This window comes from Phoca vitulina, unplaced genomic scaffold, assembly GCF_004348235.1.
Source record: "Phoca vitulina isolate PV1807 unplaced genomic scaffold, GSC_HSeal_1.0 scaffold3, whole genome shotgun sequence".
Lineage (NCBI taxonomy): Eukaryota > Metazoa > Chordata > Mammalia > Carnivora > Phocidae > Phoca > Phoca vitulina.
Genome location: NW_022589706.1, coordinates 64,525,662 through 64,545,853, shown reverse-complemented (window position 1 = coordinate 64,545,853; position 20,192 = coordinate 64,525,662). Strand labels below are relative to the sequence as shown.

The following is a 20,192-nucleotide window of genomic DNA, read 5'->3' as shown; positions in this document are numbered from 1 at the left end:
TGTTTTTCTTTTTTCCAGCTAGTGGATCGAATTTTTCATAGCTGTTGGTGGTTCCATTTGCCATTTCTAAGTCTTAGATTAGCTATCCCCTCTACCTCATCATAGTCAAAGTTCCCAGTGGTTGTTTTAGGCAAGGACTTCCGAGGTTGTTTCTTTCCTTGTCCAAATCTTGTCTCTTGTTCTTGACTGGGGGCAGTTCTTCTGCACCCTACTCCCCAGAGGCATTTGGCAATATCTGGAGTCACTTTGGGTTGTTACAATCTACTAGGGGTGGGGCAGGATGTGGGGAGTGCTACTGGCATCTAGTAAGTGGAGGCCAGGGATACTGCTCACTATCCTACAATGCACAGGGCAGCCCTCAGAACAAAGACTTATTTGGCACAAAATGTCAGTAGTGCTAAGGTTGAGAAATCCTGCTCTGGTACTCAAGCTCTTTCATGAAGCTTTTTCCAAAACTATTCAGAATTATCCTGTGCCTTCTTTATCTCCTTTTCCCAAACCCTTAGGAGAAAAAAGGCTTAGTGTGTTTTCTTATACTTTTAAAATTTGCTTTCTCTACCTCAAGATGTTGCCAGACTCTTTGCTACCAGTGTCTGAACTCAGGTACATAGTTATCTTTGCTGGTAGACCCAAATTCTGTAGCATAGGAAAGCAAATGTGCAAAATAAGTTCCAGGAATAATCAATCCTGAATAGCCTGCTGTTTTTAAGGAAGACATATAAAGAAAACTCTACAGGTGGATCCTCTTACACTGTTGGTGGGAATGCAAACTGGTATACCCACTCTGGAAATCAGCATGGAAGTTCCTCAAAAAGTTAAAAATAGAGCTGCTGTATGACCCAGCAATTGCACTACTAGGTATTTATCCAAAGAAAACAAACAGTGATTCAAAGGGACACATGCACCCCAATGTTTATAGCAGCAATGTCCACAATAGCTGAAATATGGAAAGAGCCCAGATGTCCTTCGACAGATGAATGGATAAAGATGAGGTGGTCTACATATGCAATGGAATATTACTCAGCCATCACAAAGAATGAAATCTTACCATTTGCAGCGACGTGAATGGAACTAGAGGGTATTATGCTAAGCTAAATAAGTCAGGCAGAGAAAGACAAATATCATATGATTTCACTCATATGTGGAGTTTAAGAAACAAAACAGATGAACATAGGGGAAAGGAGGGAAAAATAAAATAAGCTGAAATCAGAGAGGGAGACATACATAAAAGACTAACTATAGGAAATAAACTGAGGGTTGCTGAAGGGGAGGTGGGTGGGGGGATGGGGTAACTGGGTGATGGGCATCAAGGAGAGCACGTGATGTAATGAGCACTAGGTGTTATATGCAACTGACGAATCACTGAACTCTACCTCTGAAACTAATAACACACTATATGTTAATTAATTGATTTTAAATTAAAAAAAAAAGAGAAAGCTCTACAAATATACCCACATGGAGTTTTGAAGCTGCTCCATAAATAAAAAATACTTTGTATTGTTCTAAACCTTTTTCATTGTAGAGGAATTTTAAGTTGGGTATTTGTGTATTACATCAAAGTTTGGAAAGCAAATATAATTCAACAATCTTAATATCATTCTTAGGATGGGCATGTTTTTGTCTTTGAAAATACCAAATTGTTCTGAATATTTTTAAAAAGGAGCTGATTATTTTTGTGCATGGATATGGGGCTCAAATTTTGGATTCTAACATGAAAAATTCAGGTAATTGTATGGCACTGGATAGACCTTTTTAAAACTTTAAGAAGGAAATATTGTCACTTGTTTAATGATTTCAGTGACACTTAAAGAAAGGAGGGAAGCACTTCATCTTTAAAGTTCTTTACAAATATTAACTAATTAATCCCCATAACCCTATTATAATAAGAAATGTATTATTATCCCTCTTGGAAGATTTGAACGCTGTTTACCATATAATATCCAGTTTAGCAAATTCATGAACAGTGATTAAGGGTAGTGTTTCTGTTCTCAAATACTATAATTAAATCCCTTTCTCAGATGCTTTCTTTGTAAATTGCATAACATAGTAATTTTTAGTCTTTGCCTTTAGGAGACTAGTGTTGATAGTTTAAGAGAAAAGAAATCTAGATAATAAATTTACAAAGTGCTGAGATAAATGAATGCTAATATTATATTAATAATATCTATATGTTGCCAAAATCAAGTCTGTTATCACTTTTCCTTTTAGTTTTTACTTAAAATACTTTTAAAAGTTCCCTTTTATGAATATTCACATATTTAAAGTTATAAAGTGAACAAGGTATTATTATTACTACTACTTTTATTCTGAAATAACAATTTCCTTATTTTAGTCTAATTTCTATTTATTATACCATCAAATTGATTCAAATTATAGACATATAAGAAGAAGGTCATATCTCACAAATATTCAAATAATTGGTAGGACCTCCAGGTTTCTTTCCTTATAAATAGTAATTTAGAAGTTACATTAGTACCAACTCTTAACTGGCTTCACAGTGGGGGAAAAAGCAGGATTATCTCTTTCTACTTTTTCTATTTTCATTTTCTCAAATCCACTTATTTTTCCTACCTCTTTTCACCGTAAAGAAAAAGAGAGAACTAAATCAAAACCGCTCTGCCCATCATCTGCTTTAAGTTTTTGAAAGTTGAGTATAAGGGAGGAGGAAAATAAAAACAAAATAGGAAAGTGGTGGGTAGTAAATGCTGTATTTGGTTGAGTCACTGAGAGATCAGGTACAAATATTTAGTTAGCTGTCTGAATGAACCCTGATCATGCACTGATGGCCAGAAAAAATGCTTGTCAGTAACCATAGCTATGTTACAACAGGCAACAGATATTTATTAAGCATTTACTATGGGCCTGGCTCTGGGACACAGTGAGACAGTCTCTGCTCTCATGGAGCTCTCAGGGCGGGACACAGTGGAGCAGTTCTTAGTTCAAACACCTGTGGTATTTAGAGTCTGCAGAGAGTTGAAGGCATCATTAGGAAAGGGTTTCAAGCATTTGCCACAGCTCAGTACTCCAGTCTTCCTGATGGCTAGAGGAGGGTCTTGATGGTGGTTATTCTGATGGGGGCTTGGTTTATTTAAATATTATAGAAAATTCAGACCCATTTACTCTATTATTGAGTTTCATTTTTATATTTTAAAAAGTGTACTTAGTGCCTTTTGTATGCCAAGATCTGGGGATGAATTCAATAATTAATATTGACACAGTCCCTGCTCTAGAAATGTCTACAAACTCTTGTGGAACACAAACAAGAAAACAGGAAATGATAATTAAGTGTGATAAATATTGTTATGGGTAATCTGGAGTGCTGTGGAAGGGGTTAGCAAGGACTAAAAGAGGAACTCACATTCAAGCTGAGTCTTACAAAACCATAAACTAAAGCAGGTCCATTGAGATTATGGGACCAGCATTTTGGGCACATGGAATCTTTGATACAAATGAGAACAAACACAGAGAACCACAAATGGTCCAAGTGACTATGGGTGGAACTGAGGAGATACTAGCCATGAATCTAAAGAGATAAGCAGGGCCAGATCATGAAGGACCTTCTATGTCATCTCAGAAAACTTTGAATTTATCCAGGCAAAAAGAGGGAGCGAATTGACAAGATTATCAGAGAGAAGGGTCACTATAAGATTTGTATTTTGCATCTAACTACCCTGGCTGCATTGCAGGGAAAGGAATAGAGTAGAGCCAAGTTTAGAGATAGGTTAAGACAATGATAACATTGAATTATGTGTATGGAAACACATTATAGGGACAAAATTGTCGTCAGTGATCATCTTTGTTATAAAATTATAGGGACAAAATTGTCGTCAGTGATCATCTTTGTTATAAAATTATTTAAATGTGTACAAACATAAAACCCTATAATATATTTATGCTTATAGTTTTATATAACTATAAAACAAACAGATTTGTAATTTGTTATCTAATTTGTAATTAAGTATCAACCAGATTAAAAAGTAATAAAATTTAAATGAACATTAAATTAATATGGTAGATGGTGTGGTTTCACTGAAAATAAAACCCTGATGTTAAGTTTTAAGATATATATTTTTTAATTTTTATGTTTCACTTTACTTGATTCTGAGTATGATGTACCATTGAGTCATTACTATAGGTACTGGTTCTTTTTTCCTCTTTTAGAAACAAATTAATTTTAAATGACCCAATCTCTTATTTTGATGACCCAAAATGTAATAGTGTACCACAAAATATAATACTAAAAAGCTAAAAATACTATTTAAGAAAATACTATTCTCCACTACATATTCTTACTGTTACCAAGCTATCACAAGTTGATACATACAAATAAGGCATCTGTGCAAAATATTAGCTTATAACAAATATGTGATGAACTCCGCCCAGGTTCTTTTGTGTTTGATGTTTACTATATTGCTGTGGGTGCTTTGATGCTTCCAGTATTTCTTCCCTCCTCTCTCTCTTTTTTTCTTTTGGATTATTATGAAGCAAACAGTGATGCCTTTCATTGACCTGGGTTATTCATTTGTATATCAGCTCAAGTTTCTCATTTCCTTTGGATAATTAAAGAATAGTATTTTAACACCTGTTGCTTTTTTTGTGGTGTACAAAGTCTCAATTTATTAAATTACAAAAACTAAAGCCTTAGCCTATAAATGTTTCTTTCATTTACAAAGTATGTTGGTAATATAAAAGTTTTGTCAGTTTTTTAACTGGTAAAAAAATTTAATATAGATATAATGATGTCTGATTGCTTTAGTAAGACTTCAGAAACAAACCTAACTCATTCATTCAACAAATATTTATTGAAAGCCCATCCTGTGCCAGAGACTTGGGATACAACTTGCACAAGAAAGGCAAAGCAGCTAATGGAAGCTAGAGATGCTTATTAACACTTCCAAAGTTAAATACCATACTTTAGTCAGTGGATCTTAAAGCATGGTTACTCTGACCAGCAAGTAGCATCAGCATCACCCAGGAATTTGTTAGAAATGCAATTTCTCAGGCCCCACTCCAGGCCTATGCATCAGAACCTCTGAGGGTGAGGGGGCCCACCCTCAGTCTGCTTAACAAGTCCTCTGGGGGATTCTGATGCGCGCTGAACTGTGATAGCTGATGCTTTCACAGATTGACAGATTGATCTCTTCCAATACTACGAATACAAGAAGTCAATTTTTCTTTTTTTTTCCCTAAATATTTTATTATTAATCAGAGAGAGAGAACAAGCAGGGGGAACAGCAGAGGGAGAAGGAGAAGCAGACTCCCCGGTGAGCCCGATGTGGGACTCGATCCCAGGACCCTGGGATCATGACCCGAGCCGAAGGCAGATGCTTAACTGACTGAGCCACCCAGGTGTCCCAAGAAGTCAATTTTTCTTGAGGCAGAGGTCCTATGAATAGAATTTACAAAAAATGTTTTAAGGAAAACTTTTTAAAAAAATGCACATTCAGGGTCATTAAATGACTGAGATATGAGAAGAAATTCTCATCTATTATCATTAAGGAAAAAAATGATAGTAGAAACTATTAAAAATTTTAACTTGATGAGAATTTGACTGCTTTTCTTCTTTCTTATAGTGGGTTAGATCCCTTGTTTTCCCCAAGTCTGTGGCAGGAGAATCCTTGTGCCATTTAAATAGCTTATAGACAAAGGAAATTATATTTGCATTCCTATTCTGTGTTCACCAGTCAATATTGCTTTGTAATTTTTCTCATTTTTAAATCTCATCTAGTGTGAAATTCCTACTTGGTTCTGTTTGGTTCCATTTTATCTGAAAGATAAAGCTTTCCTTCATGTCCCACCCTTACAAAAAAGTGTCCTTCTCTCTGTTCAGGACTAAGTGTCCAGTGTAGGGCCACCTAGAGTTGGCTCTTTTTACTTTCTTGGTGCTTCTAAAGATGGGAGGTCCTGTTCCTCCTTCCCACTTCCGAGGCCTTTGCCCTTCCTTCTTTTTTAGCAGCTACTGCTGCACTTTCTCCTCTCCTCGCCACAAATCCAGTCTGAACTAATCTTCAACAGCAGGATAAAAAAGAGTTTGGATTGCAACCAAATCTTTCTGTTTGCATTTCTACTGGATCCTTTAAGCCTTTGTGTCAGTTACTGTGTTGGGCAAGGGAAGGAAAAAATAGCCTTTGGGTTATTAATAAGAGAAGAAAGGAGGGGAGAAATGCTGAGAATATATATTTACTAATATGAAGGTATATATTGATGCCAGAAGATAACAGTACTAAAAGATACGTTTTATCATACTTTTATAAAACCATATTTTCTATTTCTTTCATATTGTAGTAAACAATCAATACACATGGGAGCCAGAGTTATTTTTCTAAAATATTCACTTGATAGATATTCTTTGTGCAGTTAGTATGTGCCAGAAGCTTTACGGATGTTAGGGAGATAGCAGTGAACACAGGGAGAAAAATCTCTTTCCTCATGAAGGTTAGAGTATAGTGAGGAAAACTGGCAAAAAACAAAATACATAAAATGTGGAGCAAACTAGATGGTGAAAAATTCTGTGAGAAAAATAAAGCAGAGAAGGAAGTTAAAGAGTAGAGAGGAGAAGACAGATTTAAGTGAGGAGGTCAGGGAGGACCTTACTGAAAAGGAGAGCACAGGCCTGAGTAGGTGAGGGAGCAAGTCAGACAAGTGCCTGGGGAAGTGTGCTCCAGGCAGAGGGAACAGCCAGTGCAAAGGCCCCGAGGCCTAGGGAAAAGGGGGAAAAAGTGGGAGGTCAAATCCCATGGGCCTTGTGAGTCAGTGGTTTTTGACTTTTCATTCTTTGGAATTTTTCATTTCAACCACTACATTTTTCATAATCAGAAATACTATTTGGATCTTTTTTTTAATCTTCTACCTCCCTGTTATATATATGTATCTTCTCTACATCCTCAAGCACATTCATAAAATTCATAAAATCTACTTTAAGATTCTTGTCTGCTAATTGCAACCTTTCTGTCATTCCTGGGTCTGTTCCTATTGACTGATTTTTTTTTTTTCTCTTTCTCAGAGTCATATTTTTCTGCTGCTTTGCATATCTGGCAACTTGTTATTGAATATAGGCTATTTTGAACATTTTCTTTAATTATGTAGACATGAAAGCCAGGGGAATATGAGTGTTGGGCTTTGTTCTAGTGTATGGTTAAGTTACTTTGGATCATGCTGACCTTTCCAAATCTTACTTTTATGCTTTATTTTGGTGGGTCCGCTGCAGCCTTTAAGGCTAATTTAGCTGCACTACTCAGACAATACTCTTCTGAGGACTCCACCCAAGTTCCATGGATTACCAGTTTTTTCCACTCTGACCGGTGAGAAGACAAACTATTCCCAACCTGACTTGAGCTCTGAGAATTGCTTTAGGAAGTTCTTTCCATAGCCATGTGGGGTATTAACCTAGATGTGTGCCAATCAGTACTCAGCAGAGCCTCAGAGGGCTTTCTCTAAAGATTTCAGGAGCTCTTTCTCTCTCCTTTCCAGTCCTTTGCCCCAGGGATTCTAGCTCGCTCAGCCTCCCTGAACCCATCTCCTCACTTGCATGAGACTGTGAGACTGTGAGACTGCTAAGCTTTCTTAGGCTTCTCCTTCCCTGTGGCTTTAAGGCTGTCTCCAGGCAATAATTTGGAGAAAATGTAAAGATCACTTCATTTTTTTTTTTTTTTTCTGTCTCATGGGTCACAATCTTGCTCTGGCTATTGTTCAGTGTCAGAAAATACTCATTTTCATATATAAATCTTTCTTCTTCTTCTTCTTCCCCTCCTCCTCCCCCTCCTCCTCCCCCTCCCCCTCCTCCTCCCCCTCCTCCTTTCCCTCCTCCTCCTCCTCCTCCTCCTCCTCCTCCTCCTTCTTCTTTTTAACATCAGGAGGACAATTCTCTTGGCTGTTAGTCCCTCATGGGGAGAAACAGAAATCCTAGTATGACTTCTGATTGCCAAACATGTAGACTAATTAAATCCTCTCAGAACCTAACCCGTTTATATTTATATGTGAACTCTGGCCCACACTTAAAAACCTATGTACAACTGAAGCATAAATTCTGGCCATATATTTTGGATTGTGTTATCTCAAAGTAAACCTGGTGGTAAGGATTTATTGCAGAGTAGTTCATTTGGGAGGTGATCCCAGGGAACACGAGTGGAAGAGTGGAGAAGTGAGAGAGGGAAGGGAAAAAACACTAAATGGTGTGTTGTCAACTCACTCACCAGATATACCAAAGGGCTCAATCCTGCAGAGAAACTCGGGGAGGTAGAATATATTTAGTCTAACTCAGAGCTATCACAATTAAGTGAGGCAGCTTGGGTCTATATCTCTCCACTCCTCATCCATCATTTATTGAGAGCTGCTTTTGTGGGTGTTGAATCTCTGAACTTCTGAGTTTGTCCTGCATGCAGGTTGAGCATGTTCCCTGTGGCCAGAGAGAAGCCCTAAGGCAGAGAACTTCAGGTGTTCACAGTGAGTAGCCTTTGTAATGTAGAGGTGAAAACCACGGGGATATAAGTGGGGTACTAATAATGTTACTAGCACCAGACAGAAGGGATGTGAATTAAACTCACTCTAAAGCAGGAGTGCTAGGTCCTCTTCTTTCAACTCAGCAGTTGAAATAGACCTGACTTAATAGATACAGTCTTATATCAATCTTCTCTTCCTTTCATAATAATCAGAGAATGTTTTCTAAGGTTTTATTTCTCAAAAGTACAGCAAACACCTAACTCACAAAGAATGAATAATTCTGTACATTTGGTGTTTCCATATATCTGTACATTTGACCCTCTAGGTAATGACATTTTGGCACATTAATTTTTTTATAGAAATATATCTACACTTTTTATTGCCTTTTTTTGAAAGTAGGTTCCACACCCAGCGTGGAGCCCAATGCAGGGCTCAAACTCAAAACCCTGAAATTACGACCTGAGCAGAGATCAAGAGTCAGACGCTTAACCAACTGAGCCACCCAGGCACCCCTTATTGCCTTTTTAAATAGAGGACATGAAGTAGATTTTAGAGTTTGTTGAAGACTCAGTAATTTTATTTAATGTAGTATACTGAAACCATAGACACAGTTATATTCGTACATATGGACAGAAGGAAATTTAGGATAGATGGGCACCTTGGTGGTGGCTTTCTTGACAAAACATTTCATGCTGACTTAGTTTTATGCATTTGTACCTTTTTCATGAAAGAAAAGGTGTAGTGTGATAGCCTGGGCAGAGAAACAATAGTGAGTTATGCAAAAATAGTTACGAGATCATAGACCACCACAGCCTTCCCTAAAGTGGTTTTATTGCCCCTCCCACCCCCCACATCATCTCCTTTGCTGAAGCTGTTCCCACCCTTTGACTTGTCTGAGCTATTAAAAAACATTTATTATTCCTGCATCATAGATACAGTTGATTCTAGGAATCTCCTCATTCACTCAAATGCTTTTTCCTCCCAAGTGTCATTGACAGAAGGAAATGAGGATTATGCTTCAACATTTTACGATTTTGTGTCAGATATGTGGAGGGAAGGATTTATTTTCCTAATAGTCATTGAAGTCAATATCATCTTACACTTTTTGGACATCACTCAGTTGCACACATTTATGCACATTCCTCTTAACTTTTTGTTAGAAATAGAATACTAAACACTATTTTTTTTAAAAAAGAATGCTAGTTTAATAATTTTGCAAGGTTCCTGATTAATTGGCGAACTTCATTACAGATACTCTTCAGAATCAGCAACACTGTAAAATCTGAGAAAAAAGTATCATTCTCTGTGGGCTCAATTAGTGAAATAATACTGTGGTTCAGGAAGGTTCAAGAAAAGGTCTGATGACTCTTAACTATAGAGAACAAACAGAGGGGAGGTGGATGGAGGGTGGGTGAAATAGGTAAAGGGGGATTAAGAGTACACTTAGCTTGATGAGCATTGAGAAATATAAGTCACTATATTGTAACCTGAAACTAATGTAACCACTATATGTTAACTATACTGGAATTAAAATTAAAAAAAAAAAAAAAAGAAAAGTCCTGATGCCATGGTTGTCTTTCCTGAGGGAAGCATGATTACCTGAAGTTCTCTTTCACTATATGTACAAAAAATGTATAAAATTATTAAGAAAGAAGCTATATGGCTATCCATATATTTATTTACAATTCACTCCCAAATATCTAATTTCATAAGAATTTGTAGCATTAGCTCTTGCAAAATGAATTTGTTTTTCCTTCTCCTGCCTTAACCTAAGGACATTTTGTTCCTTAGAGTCCTTTCAGTTTGGAAGTTGGCAAGTACCAGTGGCAGTATAAAATTATGTAGAATGATAGCTGGTACTTAGAAATGAATTATCTGAAAATCTAAAAATTTATGCTAAAATGTTATGATTTGCATTTTTTTATCCCAGCATCTAGCCTTCTAGTGCCTTGTCTCAGTTTGAAATGCCAAAGCTAAATGCATTTCTTTTTTTTTTTTTAAAGATTTTATTTATTTATTTGACAGAGAGAGACACAGCGAGAGAGTGGACACAAACAGGGGGAGTGGGAGAGGGAGAAGCAGCAGGCTTCCCGCCGAGCAGGGAGCCCGATGTGGGGGCTCGATCCCAGGACCCTGGGATCATGACCTGACCCGAACGCAGATGCTTAACGACTGAGCCACCCAGGCACCCCAAATGCATTTCTTTAAAAAAAATGTGTATAGCTCATTTGACTGCCTCTGCTTAAATAAAACCTTGTACTTTCTCTGTAACCATTGGGCCAGTGATGGGGTGTGCTTGGATGTCACTCAAAACCATTCATCAGAACATCAGATAGCTGCTCCAGTGTAGACCAGTGTGGTGTGTAGCATGGCTACCTAGAATTGGCTGACTCAGGACCTATAAAGCATTTTTTTTTTTAAAGATTTTATTTATTTATTTGAGAGAGAGAGAGAGAGCGCACAGAGGGAGAGTGAGAGGTGAACCCCCTGCTCAGCAGGGAGTGGGACTCGATCCCGGGACCGATCCCAGGACCCTGAGATCATGACCTGAGCTGAAGGCAGATGCTTAACAACTGAGTCACCCAGGCGCCCCCTATAAAGCATTTCAACAGGTGCTTGTTTGCAATACTGATTTCACACAGGTTGGTTCTAAGTCTTGCTAGATTGAATTCTATAAGGGAGAGGTTGTGGGTTTTTTTTTGCTTTTTATATTCCCAGTGCCTAATGTGGTGCTGAGATGTCAATATATACTCAGTGAACAAATGACTTAAATCTCAGATTTTTTCTGATGTGTTCTCTGTCATGCATAGGTGACATCTGACCCAGTTCTCCACTTGTCTGGCCCCGACTTCACTTTGATTAGGCCTCTAGTGACCTTACCTATGTTTGCACTTATGATGCTATGCTGTAGTTTTCCTATTTACGAGTTTTCATTTACCACCAGACTGAATGTTCCTTGAGAGTGGTCACGCTGCCTTGTATATTCTTACATCATCAAAGTCTACAATAGTTTGCACAATGTCTGATAGACATTTTGCAAGCTAGTCTTTTAACATTTTTAAGAAACATGCAAGTATCTCTTCCTTTTACACATTTACTTTTCACTGCAGGAAGATGAGTCTAAGTCCACAGTTAAGCTTTGATTAAAAAACGAAGGAAAAAGGCCAACTTTTTAAAGCTCCTAGATCTGGTGTAGTGGTTGATGGCTTTGTTCGTTCATTCAGTCAGTATTTATTGGGCTGCTGAGGGCCAGCTGGGTAGCAGGCACTATTCTAGGTGCTGAGGAAACAGCAATAAGTTCAACAGTCTCAAATTCCTGCCTTTATGGATTTATCCCAATGAGCGAAATAGACAATGTAAAACATCTAGTCTACTAATAGTGATAAAGTGCTAAGGAGATGAAATAAAGCTGGGAAAGGGGATACAGGTAACTGGGAGATCGGGTTGACATTTTTGGTGGGGTGGCCATTGCCAGCATCACTGAGAAGGTAACTTTGGGTAAAGAGCTGAGGAAAGAGAGACTGTCGGCTGTGTGCACAACTGGAATAGCATCTCAGGGAGAAGAAGCAGCTGGTAAATCCTCTGGTCAATTCTTAGTTCTCATGGGACTCATCATCCTCCTTAGCAGGTCTTGATGGAGCAGGTCACCCTGCTACCTGCGTCACTCGCCCAGGTTTTCTCTTGTCCAACTGATGGCTCCTTTGCTGGTTTCTCGATCTCATGGTTTTGAAATGTTAGAGTACTTGATAGCTCAATTATCATAATTCTTTTCTTCCCTTTCACATCCTGTACTCGCTCACCCAATCCTGTGGCTAAATACACATAAATAACCCAAATCTGTGTTTCCAACCCTGACTTCTTTGACCATTCTATCCAGTCCTGTATACATAATTAATATCTCATATACACTCATCCCAAATTTATTATATCCAAAATAAAACTTTTCATTTTCAGCCCCACTCTTAATACCTTCTTCACCTTATTCTTTGTTATTTTAGCAAATGGTATAATTATTCACGTAGTTGCTCAAGCTAAAACTTAGGAGTCTTCCACAATGCCTTTATTCTCTCACAGCTCACAGAAAAACCATTGGCAAGTCCTGTTAGATCTAACTGCAAAATATTTCCCACAAATAGGACTTCTTTCTGCCTTGACAGCTACTTCCCCTACTCTAAGGCATCATCATCTTTTTCTAAAAATATTAAAATAAAGAACAGTATAATAATACAACATGGATTACATATTATAATTATATAATGTATTATATATAAAATATATTTGAATGTAATGATAATCTTGGAATATAAGAATGTTATATTTTAGTACAAATAATATGGTTATATATATGTGACTTATATAATGTTATAAACATAAACATGAAAATATAATTTGTCATTATATATTAATATACCCTAGAATATGATTTAATCACACATATATGTATATCATAACATAAATACAATAATTACCTCCTGAATTTTTTCTCTATGCTTCCACTCTTATTCTCTGCTTCTGCCTCTTTATAGTTTATTCTCCATACAGCATCTAGAGTCATTCTTTACAAATAAAAATGTGATCATGTCATCTTCTGCAAAAACCTTTAGTGACTTTCCATCCTCCCAGAAGAAAATCACGCCTCCTTGTGATGTTCAGCAGGCCCCACATGATCTAGTCCTTAGCTGCTTTGGGACTCTGTAACCTTCCCTGTCTCTCTCCACTCCCATGCTAAGGGGGTTCTTGCCTCAGGGCCTTTTCCTTAGATGCTTTCTTTGCCTGGACCACTCACTTGGATATCCTTAGTGTTCCTTTGTTTCATTCATGGCTGTCCCAATGTCACATCAACACAGAGGCTATCCCTGACTTCTCTGCCTAAAATGGAATCCTTTAGCAGTCTATATCCCCTCATTTTATTTTATTTTTTTTTAATAGCCTTCATCAGTATACAGCAATATCATGTATATTATTTGATTTTGGGAGTTTATTTTCTGTTGTACAACTAGGGCAGGATCTTTTTTACTTTTATTTTTCACTGCTATATAACATGGTATTTACAGTGGTGCTTGGCACAGAGCCGGTGCTTGATAAATATTTGTAGAATGAATGAATCAAAATCTCTCTTCTGAATTTCCATAGTTTCCTATTTACAGCCTTATCATAGCACTTAAAAAACTGTATTTTAATTGGAAGTAATATCTCACATTCATTGGACTGTGAGCCCCTGGAAGGAAAAGATTATTAACATTCATGTCTGATTTGCCAATGTTCAGAAAAGGACTGGGCACATAGGGGTACTTCATGAAAGTGTATTGAATGAATTAATGAATTAATGATTACTTAGTCTCATTGTTCCCTAAAGAAGCAATTCAGGGAATCCCTGATGTTTCCCCAAAGCAGTAGGCTAGTAACATTGTTGTGATTAACTATCTTGCACTAGGTAAAATGCACTCCATTTCTGATTTAGAAAATAGTTGAGTGATAATCTAAAACCATATGCGGTTTTAGACTATAATTTTTAATAGAGAAAAGCATGCAAATTTTTCACGACAGAAAATGCAGAATTTAAGACCGTAAGACAACAAATAGAGAGTTTAGGATCTTAGATTTTGCACAGTTTGACACTGGTCATTGTCTAGTCCAATGCCTTAGTTTATACATGCTGAAGCTGAGGGCCAGAGCTCCGGAGGTGACGAAACTAGAGCTAGAGTTGGGACACCTGGACGGCAGACCAGTTCTTCCAGTTCTTCCCTCACTGTGCCAGTCTTCCATACCTAACTCAGCTTCCTTGATCTGGGTGAACATGTCTCCAGTGGTAACCTCAGAAACTGTACATAGCCTACCTCTTCATTCTCTTATGTTTTCTTATATGAGATTTTCTTTTCTGTATATTTAGAAACTTCAGCAATTCAATCCAGTGAGTTCTATTTTTATCACAGGAATGTGAACAATGCAGACACAGTAGATCCGATTTTTAGACAAATTTCAAGGTACAGCTTGATTCTAGATATCACCAACATTATTGAAGACCATCCTTAACTTGAATCATTTCTGTTGTGATTATTTCTGATATGACCAAGGGTCACATCACCCTTTAAAAAAAAGTCACCCTTTAAAAAAAGGTTTAGTTAGATTTGTGCATTAGTATATAATTTGTGGATTAATGGGAGTAATTTTAATGTAAGCATTTGAACAGTGAGAATTGCATTATGCCTGGAATATTTAGGGACAATAAAAATACCTTGACTCTCTTAAGCTTTTTTTAGAACACCTGATGTTTAGAAATGCAGAATAAACCATTACTCACAACTCTTTTCTAAAAGGATGGCAGCCGTGTTTCCTATCTGGTGATGAATATTCCTTTTTTTAAATAGGCTTTAACAAAATTTTATTATAGTATTCCCAGAAATACAATCAATTTACTGATTATAAAGCTATACCATTCATGGTTTTCTTTTTTTAATTTTCTTTTAAGTTTTTATTTTAATTCCCATTAGTTAACATACAGTGTTATATTAGTTTTAGATGTGTAATATAGTAATTCAGTACTTTCATACGCTGATGAATATTCTTAAAAGTACCATACAGAGAAGGGCAAGAATATATTTAGATTACATGTAGAGTTTATGTGGCCCATTTTTGGTAACAAAACAAAAACAACAAAAAGCGAAAAGTTTGTGGATAAGACATTTTGATAGAAATAGTTTAAAATTAATAGATAGAAAATTTAACACTAGAATCACCTCTAATGCAATTGCAGTGTTTCTATTTGACTATGACAAGCAGAGGCAACACTTTAAAAAAGTTTTTGTTGATTGATTGTAAAGGGGGAATACTGGATTTATTGGTCTATAATCTTAGAAAGTGGACTTTGGTATTTTAAGCCTTTCTTGATGATCTTTCCTTGCCAAGCTAGTAAAGTGCTCCTCCTTTGTCCTACTATAACACCTGGAGCAAATCATACTCTTCTTCATTGAATTCAAATGGTGTGTTTACACTCTGGTCTTTCCTGAATGCAGCTGAAGTTCCCTGAAGGCAGATATGATTCTCTATTTCTGTTAACAGTGCATTCTACCACACAGGCTCTAACTCCCTCTCTATCCATCAATTTCCAAATCCTGTGGGTTCAGCCTTAAATTTCCCTTTCATTAGTCTTTACTGACACCAAGAAGTATCATCAACAAACCAACAGGGTTACTCTGCCTCAGGCTACTCTAGGTGGAGAGCTGGGAGTGGAGCGGGCTGTAGAGACGAAGACCTCCCTCCCCAACCCATGAGGAGTCCCACACTGCCCTCGTTCAGCATGGCCTTGAGATTAAGAGCAAGAGCTCCGGAGCCAGGCTGCCTGGATTTGAATCTCTGTTGTGCCATTTACTAGCCCTGCCACTTATTAGCTGTGTGACCTTGGACAAATTTTTTCACTTCTGTCTGCCTCGGTTTCCTCATCTCTAAAATGGGGCTAATCATAGGACTTACCTCATGTGGCTGCTATGAGAATGAAATTAAGTGAGTTAATATATATAAAGCCCTTAGAAAAGTGCCTGGCACAGAGTAAACCCTTCAAGTGTTAGCTGCTGTAGTTATTATTATTCATTACTAGGCAATAATACTGCCTTTTTAGGTAGTCATGGGAGAGAACAATAACAGAATCTCTGTGGGAATAAGTTGTAAGAACACCTCCCCAAAGCCCTTGGTGAGAGCTACTGCTCTAGGCTAGAGAGCCAATGCTGCCCCAAGCACTGGGCAAGCCAGCTTTAGATCCAAAGGGTGGAAGCAATACAGTTATAATTTACTGCTGTACGGATCAAGGGATACAAACTGACAACTGACAGTGATTTGATTTGTTAGCCCATACAGTTCTTTTTTTTAAATTGATGTTACATCTTTTTTTAAAATTTTATTTTATTATGTTATGTTAATCACCATACATTACATCATTAGTTTTTGATGTAGTGTTCCATGATTCATTGTTTGTGTATAACACCCAGTGCTCCATTCAATACGTGCCCTCTTTAATACCCATCACCAGGCCAACCCATCCCTCACCCCCCTCCCCTTCTAGAACCCTCTGTTTCTCAGAGTCCATAGTCTCTCATGGTTCATCTCCCCCTCCGATTTCCCCCCTTCATTTTTCCCTTCCTACTATCTTCTCTCTCTCTCTCTCTTTTTAAACATATAATGTATTATTTGTTTCAGAGGTACAGGTCTGTGATTCATCAGTCTTACACAATAGTTCTTTAAAAGTAGATGCAACTATATAGATTTTAGGCTTCTCTGAAATTCATGCATGAAGTAACACTGAACTTATATAACTGCTTTCTTCAAATAAGCAAATCTCCAAGTTTTAAGTAAGGAACTGTAAAAAAATCTCAGAAGTGCTTTTAGAAGATGCGAATTTTGCCTGAAGAATATCCTTTAAGAGAAGATTCCATGATTTTGGTTAAAAATAGCCTCTCACTGGCTTCCTCTAATGCATTCATTCCTACCTTCCAACTTAAATATCTACAAAAACAGAGGGAAACACACAAAGTCACATCAGGAACAAAAACAAGGACTATTTTTGCTAGATTCCAAGGGACTTTCCATTGCAAGACCATGGAAACTAGACTGAGAAAAGCAACAGATAGTCTGCGTGGCAAGAAAGAAAGAGCAAAAATCTTGCTCTTCTGAAAGTAGGTATGAAGACCTTTTGTTTCTTTGTTACTTCTCACCCTTGGCAGAAATAAAGATCTACCAACTCAAAAACTGGTTTATAATCCTCCTACAGAGTATATACACTACATTTTTAGGCAGTCAAATGCTCTTATACACCTGTTACCAGTATATTGTTTCTGTATCACACAGAGGGTGACTGTGTAGAGACTGAATCAGTGAGGAAAATAGCAAGAATAATACAGGTGGTGAATATTAATTTTAAAATTTTAATATTCACTGAGCTCCTGCTACGGCCAGATGGCTGTTCAAAGGACATTTCACTGGAGGTCTTAGTTTGTTTAAGCCTCACAATAACCTATGAGGCAGGTAGTATTACTATTCTATTTACAATTTTCTAGATGAGGGAATAGAGACACAGAGCACTGTGGAGGACAAACTTGAGAAGCACAGCCAAAACAGAGGGAAAGGACAATGAAATGATGATAGCACAGCTGATAAGTGTGGAAACCAGGCAACATAACTCCAACCAAGCATGGAATGGAAATCGTTCAAAGAAGCAAGTGAGAAGAATTGAAGTGAAAGCAATAACCTTCCTGAGGTAATGAATGGTCTGAGCATGCGCAACCCTCTGCTAAGGAAGGAGAGGCAGCTGAGCAAGTGGCTAAGAAGTAGTCTTTCTAGATTCAGGTTCTTTCTCTACCACAAGTTGGGTGACCTTGGCGAATTACTTAATTCTTCTAAACCTCTGTTTCTTCATTTGTAAAATGGGGATAACCATGATAGTATGTTCTTCATATGGTTTTTATAAGGATTAAGTGAGCCTTACATGTAAAGTAGTACATAAAACTGTGACACATAATAAGTGCCTAATAAGTGATAGCTATTTTGTCATCATCATTATTATTGTTGTTATTATTAAATGGGTAAAAAGAAAGGGGAGGAGAATTCATGGTCAAGTAATTGGGGAGGTTCTAATTAACTGGGATTGTTTATGTATGGTATGTTTCCTCATAGCCTTCAAGTAGGGAATTCTCAGATTTATTTAACCACAAAATGTCCTTGCTTTTTATTGTTTCTCACTGAATATAAATAATGTCTTGTGGGATACTGGTGTTTTACAGTCTGCAATATGGGAAATGTTCTTTATTTCACACACATTGTACAGAAAAATAGAAAAACAGACATGACAATGTCTTTCTTTGATGACCTGTACTGCAAACAACTAATCATCAAAGAAAGTGCTTTTAGCTTTACAAAACATCATGAATACACGTCGTTCTCCATTGTACAAAACCACGTATCTAGGCACTCAAACCTTATGATCACTCAATCTTGTCAATGTCATCAGCTTTAACACTGAAAGTTTTTCGACATTTTTGTAGAACGTTGTAAAAAAATGAGTTAAAATTGGCATAGCTCCAGCCTTCTGGGAGATTTATTTTACTGTATTATAATTCCTTCAAGTGTTTGTCGTTCACTGCCTACTGTGTCATGGGAACACTATTCACTTGTGTGTTGGCATTACATCTTTCTAGTGCTCCTTATTTTGGTGTCAGAGTAATAACTGAAATAACATAAAAAAACACATTATTCAGAAGTTTTGTTTTATTTTTTCCTTCCAGCACTGCTGGTAGGTTCTATTAATCAGTTTTTGTTTTATTTGATGTTTCTGTGTCAGATGGCATACCCTACATGGCTTTCCACAACTGGGCATGGGTTTATTCAGAGAGAAGTTAATGAGCTTCTGTAGGAATTGTTCCCACTGTATCCCTAAGCTGGGTTGGGGAAATATAATTAAGATTAATCAGACTGAGATGCACATCACATGCAATCTGCTGAGGAGATTGCAATGAAAGAAATCTCACCCTTTAATATAGCTAGGTAGGCAGATACAATTCATTACATTTATGCTAATTGTCTTTATTGAAAGAAAAAAAATAAGATTTCCTATATCTTTTTTCTTAATTCATGTATAATTGACATCTGACATTATATTAGTTTCAGGTGTACAACATAATGATTCGTATTTGTATACATTGTGAAATGATCACCCCAATAAGTCCAGTTACCATCTGGCACCATAGAGAGTTACATTTTTTTTTCTTATGATGAGAACTTTCAAGATCTGCTCTCTTAGCATCTTTCAAATATGCAGTACAATATTATTGACTATAGTCACCATGCTGTGCCTTACATCCCCACAACATTGACTGTATAACTGGCAGTTTGCACCTCAACTTGTGTCTTTATGACAAGCAGGAAGTACCGTCAAGAAGCCAAGCACAGAGGTTTAAAATCCCACAGAGCCCGGGAAGGGAATGCCATCCACCCTCCTAGAAGTTCATACTTCAAAGAAATTGCTCTGAGGTCTCTGAGAAATGCATTCCTGGGATGTAGAACCAGTGTGAGGTTTATTAATCTTTTAAAAAATGTATATACATCTCAAAAAGACAGAGAAAGCATTTGATCAAGTTTTCTAAGGTAAATGCTAAAGGGAGGGGGAGGAGTACTCTTCCCTTTGGCACTAGGGAAAAATTAAGTGTTTTTTTTAGAACTGTATTTACTCTTGCAATTTCTCATTTTTGCTACTGCTTTATAGTTGTGCTATAGTTTTTTAATTATCTCCATTTCTGTTTCACCTTTTTCTGAGCAGTTTGCAGGTGCATAAGTATCCAGCAAGTCCATAGTAAAATACAAAACCAAGCAATTATCAGAATTACAATAGGATGAATTTTATTTATTATTATTATTTGTTTTAACATATAATACGTTATTTGTCCCAGGGGTACAGGTCTGTGATTCATCAGTCTTATACAATTCACAGCGCTCACCATAGCACATACCCTCCCCACTGTCCATCACTCAGCCACCCCGTCCCTCCCACCCCCCCTCCACTCCAGCAACCCTCAGTTTGTTTCCTGAGATTGAGAGTCTCCTATGGTTTGTCACCCTCTCTGGTTTCATCTTGTTTCATTTTTCCCTCCCTTCCTCTATGATCCTCTGTCTTATTTTCTCAAATTCCTCATATCAGTGAGATCATATGATAATTGTCTTTCACAGTAGGATGAATTTTAAAAATTAATACAATGTTCACAATGAGGGAA

At 37.2% G+C, this 20,192-nt stretch overlaps 1 protein-coding gene across 9 annotated transcripts in view; it reads left to right on the top strand.

The window, feature by feature from the left end:
* The window catches only part of MAPK10 (mitogen-activated protein kinase 10), a 317,221-nt gene that overhangs the window by 49,634 nt on the left and 247,395 nt on the right, over positions 1 to 20,192 (top strand). The window contains exon 2 of one of the 9 annotated variants that reach the window (XM_032400736.1): positions 17,487 to 17,686. The exons of the other annotated variants lie outside the window; for them this stretch is intronic. The gene's annotated coding sequence lies outside the window, so the exon portion shown is untranslated. The remainder of the gene's footprint in view (positions 1 to 17,486; positions 17,687 to 20,192) is intronic. 9 annotated transcript variants of the gene reach the window in all.